Source organism: Mus caroli, chromosome 8 (genome assembly GCF_900094665.2).
Source record: "Mus caroli chromosome 8, CAROLI_EIJ_v1.1, whole genome shotgun sequence".
NCBI classification, from domain to species: domain Eukaryota; kingdom Metazoa; phylum Chordata; class Mammalia; order Rodentia; family Muridae; genus Mus; species Mus caroli.
Genome location: NC_034577.1, coordinates 72808081 through 72817006, shown reverse-complemented (window position 1 = coordinate 72817006; position 8926 = coordinate 72808081). Strand labels below are relative to the sequence as shown.

The following is an 8926-nucleotide window of genomic DNA, read 5'->3' as shown; positions in this document are numbered from 1 at the left end:
CCTCCCTCCCTTCCTTCCTTCCTTCCTTCCTTCCTTCCTTCCTTTCTGTTGCTTTGTTGGTAGTGTTGCTTTTCATTTGTGTGGTTTTTTATTTTAAGGAAGGGCCTTGCTGTGTATCCAGGGATGAATGCTAACTTATTATCCTCTCATCTCTGTTTTCTTAGTGATGGAATTAAAGACATATACCACTATGGTCTACTCACTTGTAAAGTGTTTGTTTGTTTGTTTGTTTGTTGCACTGATGAGGTACAACAGGGAGGAGGCTCAGGGGAAGCAATGATAGTCTGTGTTTCCTAGGGAAAAAGTCAGAGTGTGTTGTGAAAGGGTTAAGATTCAAATGTGTGTATATAATGGGTGCCACAATGTCTGTTTTTGGATTGACCATATGCCTTTATTTTTGTCATGCTTATTTAATTTTTCCTTTCCTTCTCACTCACCCAGTCATAAGCAAAATTCTGGCAATTAATTCCAAAGAGTTCTCCAGGTATGCAGACTTCACATAAAAGCAGGGTATGCTAAATCAAATCTTTAAAGTATTTCAAATAACAGATCTCCCAAATACAATTCTAAGGTTTATGTGCTTGTGGGTTTTAACTCAGTTAACTCCCACAATAAAAACAAATAGCGTAAAAGAAAAACTTTAAAAATGGATGCAGTGAAGATGACCTAAGAGCTGCATACTGCCACCTGGTGGTGAGTGTCTATAATACCAGCCTCCCTTGAACAGCTATCTGAGGAGGGAATGCTGTATTTTAAAACAACTTTACCAGAGGACAATGAGGAAACATATTTAACCTTAAGATTTCAGCAGAAAGAAAAAGTCTATTGAAACAGAAGAAATCACACATGCCATTAAAAGCAACCTGTCTTATTAAGACACATCCAAGCAGATGAGTAAATACAAAAATCTGTAGATTTTGTTAATGAAGTGAGGAAAAGCTGTGTTTTAAGGTGGTGTGTGTGTGTGTGGCAATCGGAATTGAATCCATGGCTTTTCCTATGCTAGGCAGGGTGTTCTACCACTGACCTATGTCACCAGCTAAGGTGGGCATATGTTTGTCCATTTGTTTCTTTTTTGACAGAATTCCCTGTTACCCACAGGGACCTTAGACCCACTGTGTAGCCAAGGACAGCCTTGAGCTCCTCCAGATCTTCCTTCCTCCATCTCCTGAGTGCTGGGATTACAGGTGTACAATATCACATAAAACTGACATTTTTATACTGTGCTTCACCTAGTAATGTATTTTATAATGGATGCTAGAGAGATGGCTGAGTGAGTGTTTAGGAGCAAACACAGGACCAGAGTTCAGGTCTCAGCACACACTTGCCAAGACCATTGTCCCTGGAACCTCATCTCCAAAAGCAGAAGAAACAGTGGGAGCTTGATGGCTTCAGGCTAGCCCAGAGAACGGCAGTGTTAGGTTCAAGAGACACTCTCCCTTAAAGAAATAATCAGAGAAAGACAGGATAACAGACACTGGCTTCTGATATTTATGTTCAGAACTGAGTGTATTTACACACACACACACACACACACACACCTAGAGCTTACAAAAATATTTTCAATAAAAATTTGTAAACTCTTAAAAATGCTTTTAAAAATATTTATCTGCAAGCAGGACACATTTAGTGAGTCTGTGATACAAAAGTGTTTGGAACAGCATTGGATATTAAATAATTATAAATGAGATTCTAATGCTTCCTTGAACACTGCTAAAGTCTCTGCTCAAGCTCACAGGTTATAACCTTGGGTTAACATGCCACTGATTCTCAGTTTTCCTTCGCTTCCCTCAGGTTAAGTGACTTTTTAGGTACTAGAAAGCTTAGTCAACAGGTTGCCCCTCTTGGCTTTTGTCTGGTAGAGTAACCAACAATGATTAAACAAGAACTACATTGAAAGTTCTAAGAACAAGTTCTCTGTGGAGGACTTAGACAGCCTGGGAGGATGTGTGTTTAGTGTTATATTCTAGAAGGGCAGTCTTCCTGCCTCAGCCTCTCAAATTCTGGGACTGTAACATGCCTACTCAAGACCACCACTGTAATTGTAAATAAAAATTCTATCTAGTTAGCTCATTGTATGATATGTATGACTGGAGACTTCCCAAGGTCTTCCTCAATCTAGACAAGTGCTTTACTGGGGACCTACATTTTCATCTCAAAAAGCTATCAGTAGGATATAGCTATATATAGTTGGATGGGTGTTAAATTTTCATTGCTGCTGTTGCTTGAGGGTTTTTTGTTGTTGTTGTATTTCATTTTTGTTTTTCATGTGCTCAATTGCTTTATTTCAACTAGACCCAAGCTAGAGTTCTCTGAAAGGAGGAAACCTTAATTGAGAAAAAAATGCCTCCATAAGATCAGACTATACATAAATCTGTAGAGCATTTTCTTAGTTAGTGATTTTTGGGAGAGGGCACAGCCCACTGTGGGTAGTGTCACCCCAGGGCTAGTAGTTGTGGGTTCTATAAGAAAGCAGGCTGAGCAAGCCATGGGAAGCAAGCCAGTAAACAGCGCCCTCCATGGCCTCTGCATCAGCTCCTGCCTCCAGGTTCCTGTGCTGTTTAAGTTCCTGTCCTGACTTTCTTTTATGGTGAACAGAAATACAGAAGTGTAAGTCAAATAAACCCTTTTTTCCCCAACTTGCTCTTTTGGTCATTGTGTTTCACTGAAACAATAGAAACCCAAACTAAAGCAATTCATCTGTCACAGTGGTGGGATTGAATCCAGAGAGCTTCAGGTTCAAGGTACTAGTCTCACCCTGAAAGGTGTTTCTAGCTCTCATTCAGATAGAATTTTCATAGTGAACAATTCTGAAAGTTCTCTTTAAACTACAACCACTTAACCTTTAAAAACTCACTCTTTTGAGAAATAAAAAAAAGTCACTTTCTTTCTGTGATATTTTAAGTTAACACATAATATATAAATATATAAATAGTGTCTAGAAGTTTTCATTCCATTTCCTTTTGTTCCTTGGAAGAAGTTTACCATTGCTACTGTCACTTCAGTGATGTAATATCAACATGGCTTTAACACAGCCTGCGTGTCCAACACAACATCCCTAACATTGGAAAACATCAGAGAAAACCATTGAATAATTTCACTGTTAAGCCTGAAGAATAGCTTTGTTGAAAATAGAAAGCCAAGTGAGTGGATAGATTGATACATAGAAAGATAGATAGATAGATAGATAGATAGATAGATAGATAGATAGATAGATAGATAGATAGATAGAAAGAAAGAAAGAAAGATAGATAGATAGATAGATAGATAGATAGATAGATAGATAGATAGATAGATAGATAGATAGACATGGATACATAGATAAATGGACATTGATAGGTAAGCAGACTTATGATCGTTTAGACACTTAGATGGTAGATAGATGGATAGATAATTGATAGATAAATAATAGACAAAACTCCTGTTAAAGTGTTATCTCTATCCCCATGAAAATTATTAATTTAAATAATTCCCAAAGGAAATTCCATTGAAGTCCTATGATTTGAGAAACTCAGCCTCCTTTATTCACTCAATTACCTTTCTGCATGGTCCCCAACATACCATCAGGGATCGTAGCAACAATAACTGCATAATGCAGAGCAGACTTACTCCAAATATACCTCAAAAACAAGTTTGGAAAATATTACTTAAGAGTGCTGCACTGTGCTGTGATGATACCCACGGGTCAGCAACATTACAGAGACAACTGGAAAGATGTAAACTCAAGACTCCACACCACAGGCCTTGTGCAGACTGACTATAATGAGATACTCACAGGGTAGAAGATGTGAGCAACCAGAGTGCCTCGGATAAAAGACAAGTCCTTCAACAGTCACAGACTGATTAGTCTGTGGTTTAGTCACAATCCATAAAACATCACAGCATTTCTTTTATGTGTGTGTATGTATGTGTGCATGTATGGGTTTTATGTGAACAATGTGTATCTAGGTATCTGAGGAAGGTCATAAGAGGGTTTTAGATCCCCTGGAACAGGAATTAAAAGCCCTTGTGAGCTGACCAATGTAGATGCTGGGAATCAAACCTAAACCCTCTGAAAAGGGCTGAGCCTTCTCTCCAACCTTGCCATAGCATTGTAAAATCAGTTTCATTGGCAGATGAAGCATTGAAACACATAAAGAGGATGAGCTGAGATATCCTGACTTCAATGATAGCTACACCTGAGACTCTGGGAGCTCCTTATAAGTTTCCCACTACCCGAGTATCGTTCTTAGGTATATACTACAACTAAAGTTTTAACACACAAAGACTGCATGAATCTAATGTGCAAAAACTCAGTTATAGCATTATTCTTCAGATTTATCTATTGAGAAATACTTATGCTGAGATTGTGTATTGAACAGTTTGAATATCAAAATACGTGTGGGATCAGTGTCTGCTAAGGATTCTCTAGCAGAGATTTCTAAGCAACATACAAAAAAGAGAACAAAATAACATGGCTTTTGGAGTAAGTTCCTTAGGCCTTTAGAGAGAGAAATCGGTCACTTTAAAAGAATAAAAGTACAGAATATAGAAAATACATGCTTTGAACCTGCGATGACATGTTCCAATTGAAAATGCTGTATGAATGACAAAGCGCTGACTCCATGCAGATTATAAAACATATGAGACTTGTTTCTCTAACTATTAGCACCACTGAGTGGAAAAAGCAAACATGGCAGATACTCAGTAAGCATTTTCCTTACTAATTACAGCTTTCTCCTGTTTGGACTTTGTGTTTTCAGATCCTGGATGCTTACCTGGAGACTGATGTCTACTTGGTTGCTAAGAGATAAGATGGGTTGGCAGCTGTTCCTGTCTTTCATGGGTGCCTTATAGGATTTTGCCTGAAGGCCTTGGACGTTACCCACTGCCCATGTGGGGACTAGCCTGACTAGGAACTAGAAGGCAGTGCAAGGTTTCAGAAGAGAAATCAGAAACTCTACATTTGCATGCTGTAGAACAAATAGCCGGCTTCTCCAGCGCTTAATTTCACTTTCCATTTCAGAAAACTAAAGAGGAATTGCATCATCTTCTAACCAAAGCTGATTGACCTGTCTACAGTACTAGGGCCAGACAGTATTTTGACAGAAGAATCTTGTAAGACTTAAAGTCATTCAATTGACTTGCATCCTCAGAGTGGAGCTGAGGCCAATATTCTAAGAGTACCTTCTGCCCAGAACTCTGATGATTCTTTACATGTTTTGAGGGTCAAGACTCAGTTTATCAAGCTGTTCTCACTTTGTCAGAACAGAGCCCTATATCAAACACCCTATTGGCCATCAGTTTATCACAAATAAATACTGGTTTACCTCATCAGTGAGAATACAATTTAGAATGATAAAAACCAATCAGAAAATGTTTCCCAATGACACAGAGCTTGTAGCCTCATCACAATCACGTTTCATAACCTTTCAAGGACAAAATCTCTTAAGTCACCTTTGAGAGAAACTCACAGAAAAAAAATTCTATATTTTTTATGTTTTTCTTTTAATGAAAATAGTTTTTTCATACATAATATTCTGATTGCATTTTGCCCTCCTCAACTCCTAAGAGATCCCCCCACCTCCTCCCACCTGAATCCACACCCCTTCTGCCTCTCATTAGAAAACGGGCATCTAAAGAAAAAGAATAAAATAAAATAGGACAAGACAAAAACCAAAAATAGAAGAAGAAAAAGAGCCAAAAAAAAAAAAAACCCACAAAACATACACAAGGCTCAGAGACACATATTCTCTCACATACACAGGACTCTCATAAAACGCCCCCCTTTTCCTTCCTTTATTTCCTTCCTTCCTTCCTTCTTTCTTTCTTTCTCTCCTTTATTTTTCTGCAGAAGCATTTTAACTTAGTGCAACTCCTACAGGTTTGAGTTTAAGGCCCATGTGCTGAGCCCAGAGGCACTGATCAATTACTGTGATTTCATGTCAATGTTTCCCTGGAGTATATCCCAAAGAACATGAGCTAATGTATTTCCTCCCACACCGAGTAAGCTGACAGTACCCACTTGTCCAAACCTCTCCTAACTCTACCTCTAACACAGCATCAGGCAGCCACTCTCTTGCTGAGTCTCTGAACCAAGTCAGATTGATATCATTCTCATTCCAGAACTCACTAAGAAAATTTCTGTGCGAGCAAGGTCCTCTAAATGTAGATGTACACCTATAAAAGGGGCCACCTAGTGCCCATCATAGGAGAGATGAATTCATCCCTGTCTTCTGCTCTTTCATGTATTTTATAGAGCTACACCTTTATAAATAACTTCTTTCATACTGAAGGGAAATGTAAGCAAAATGTAATACCCACATAATGACCTCAAATGTCATTTTAGAAAGAGCAAGGAAGCCAGAACCAGGAGAAAGAAAAACATAAAGTAAGATGAACAAAGAAGACATTCTACATCATTTAGACCAGTGTGCCTGAATGTCCTGCAGGGTTTCCCTGGTAAGTTGACGCTGCTGCCAGAACCACATAATCAACTGAGCATCCTTTCCCTTAACAAACCTCGGTCCCCTAACAGCATTGCCGCCTCTCTCTCCTCTGGGGTTTTTCCAATAAGTTTTGTGTGGCTGCAACTATCTCATCAATATGCACATCCTTACCTATAAAGCTTCTGTCTCCAAACAGAAACCTCGGGGTGTCCTCTGGGGCAGAAACCACCTCCCCAGAGGGAAGCAAAATCAAAGGTGGAGAGGGGCAAACACCGGTGCCTCTGGCTCTCGCATCACCTAGAACTAGCCAGTTGCAACCCTGAAAGTCCATACTAGCAGCAGGCTCCTGGGTTTGCTCAGGCCCCTTGCCCTCCTAGAGGGGCCAGATAAGCATAAGTAGGCTGTAGTGCAAATTTGAGACTCCAAAGGATCCTCTCATCACCCTCTCTTACTTTGAAGCCCTGATTTTCTAACTCCTTCTTGACTCCTCTTTGGGGTAGGTAGAACACGAAGGTAGCCTAGGGATAACAGGCCTGACTTGGGGGGGTGTTGGGGGGACTGAGAGGGCAGGAGTTGCTGAAGGTGAGGCTGGAGATAGCCATGAAAAGAGAGCTCTTTAGGCAACTGTGACCCCAGCATGCCTTCCATGTTCTAAGGGCCAGGACCACTTCCTCTGAAGCAGGAGACAGTCAGTGACTGGGACTAGGGTTGAGAAGCAGTCCCTAAGCACTCCCAGTCGCTGCAGCATCTTTTAAGAACAGCTCAAAGGGACCATAAGCTGGGCCAGAACTCAGTGTCACCTGGGGGTTGGAACTCATGTGTGTGTGTGTGTGTGTGTGTGTGTGTGTGTGTGTGTGTGTGTGTGTGGTGTTCACGCCAGACCAATCGAGCTCCACTAGACAGTAATCAGGGTCACAGGGGTACCACCAGCAGCCACCCCTGGGAAGCAAGGCTGAAGGGACGATCTTGGCTGCAAGCTGGGAAACTTGATAAGAAACACACCAGCTGTCTCTCAGGCAGGACTTACTCCCCACCACCACCACCCTGAGCTGTCCGATGCGCACGACTACAGCCTATGGATTCACCCATCCTCACCCTCCGCACCCTGCAAAATTCCCTCCCCGAGCCCCAGGATCCCAGGCAGGATGTTACCTCTTGCAGAGGCTGAGTTGGGGGCGATAGCAGCGGCAGACACTTTTCAGGATGACTTTCCTGCGTTCTCCAGTGAAAGCGTGTGCGCCCAAGCAGAAGCTGTAACCTGCTATTTATAGCGGCGAGCTCAGCACCCGGGGCTGGGAACCCGGAGGATGGTAGCGTGCAGGGCGCGGGCCGAGCCTCCCCGCTCCCGGCTCCCTGCTCCGGGCTGGCAGCTCACGCTCCGCCCGCCTCCCCGCAGCGCGCGCCCGGGAGAAGTTGCTCCTCGCCCGCAGCTCACACGCCCCCTGGCACTGTCGCCACGTCCCCACCCCCAATGCCCTGCCTCTCTTCCTCGTCGTCTTAGGCTCACTCCCTCAGAGCGGTCTCCTCCCAATGTCACCAACCAGCCACCAAAGAGGAGCAGCAGCAGTCTCGCAACTGGTGCAGCTCGCCTCCCTGCCACAGATGGAGTTGGTGGCCCGACCGCACAGCTCAAAATGACCACAACACGCTGCTTCTGTTTACTGACACCCACCACTCAGACTCTGCTGTCTCTGGGGTCAGCTGCCCATCCTGGGGTGCGGGATCACAGGGTCGAAGCGGGGGGGTGGGGGGGAGGCAATCACAATGCGACCCGGACAGGAGAAGCGACTGCAGAAGGGGGAAATGTAAAAGGATGTGAGAAGGTAGCTCAGACTAGTCCCCACTGACTGTCCCCGGGAGGAGGATTGGGCGTTAGAGGAGTGTAAAGCGCTGTCCCACGTTCTGCTGACTTCTGCGTGTCACAGTCCTGAGAACTGCTTCTCCCTTGCCAGTGTTTCCCCCCTAGACCCAGACTGAGCAGACCTGGGCACAGGGGCAGCCCACAGCCACTCCCCACCTTGCAGAGTGCCTAAGTGTTCCCAACCACCAGGCTCGTGCCTTTGACAGCCTGGTTGTGTGGAGACAATCCGCCCTCGGTGTGTTTGAGGTGTCAGAAAATTTTGGTGTGTAATCACGCTGTCTGGAAAGAGACTGAAACTCCCCCACTTCCTTGCGAACAAACCCGAGGGGTGAGGGGTAGTCTGGATAGTCCGGCCTGTGAGGGTGGGGCAAATGGCTCTCTCCATCTGCGCCTTACAGGTGCCACCTGGCGGCTTTCCTAGAGAGGTTTTGACCACTCTGCTCAGAGGTAATTCTTCCCAGAGCTTACCCACAAAGGCACACTAGTCCTTTTTCTTCTTTGCAACCCTTTAAACTGGCACTCTAACTAAAGTAAAAACGCGTGTACACAAGTGTGACATTTGTCACACAAAGAGCCTTGAATCTTAAAGTCAGTGAAATCAATTTGGGTTAAGGCAGTGCTTAACAGTATTACAGTA

At 43.3% G+C, this 8926-nt stretch overlaps 1 protein-coding gene across 3 annotated transcripts in view; it reads right to left on the bottom strand.

The window, feature by feature from the left end:
• Positions 1-7822, bottom strand: part of Inpp4b (inositol polyphosphate-4-phosphatase type II B) — a 748293-nt gene extending 740471 nt beyond the window's left edge. For all 3 annotated transcript variants that reach the window (XM_029480343.1, XM_029480345.1, XM_029480344.1), the window contains exon 1: positions 7581-7822. The gene's annotated coding sequence lies outside the window, so the exon portion shown is untranslated. The remainder of the gene's footprint in view (positions 1-7580) is intronic.
• Positions 7823-8926: the final 1104 nt, after the last annotated feature.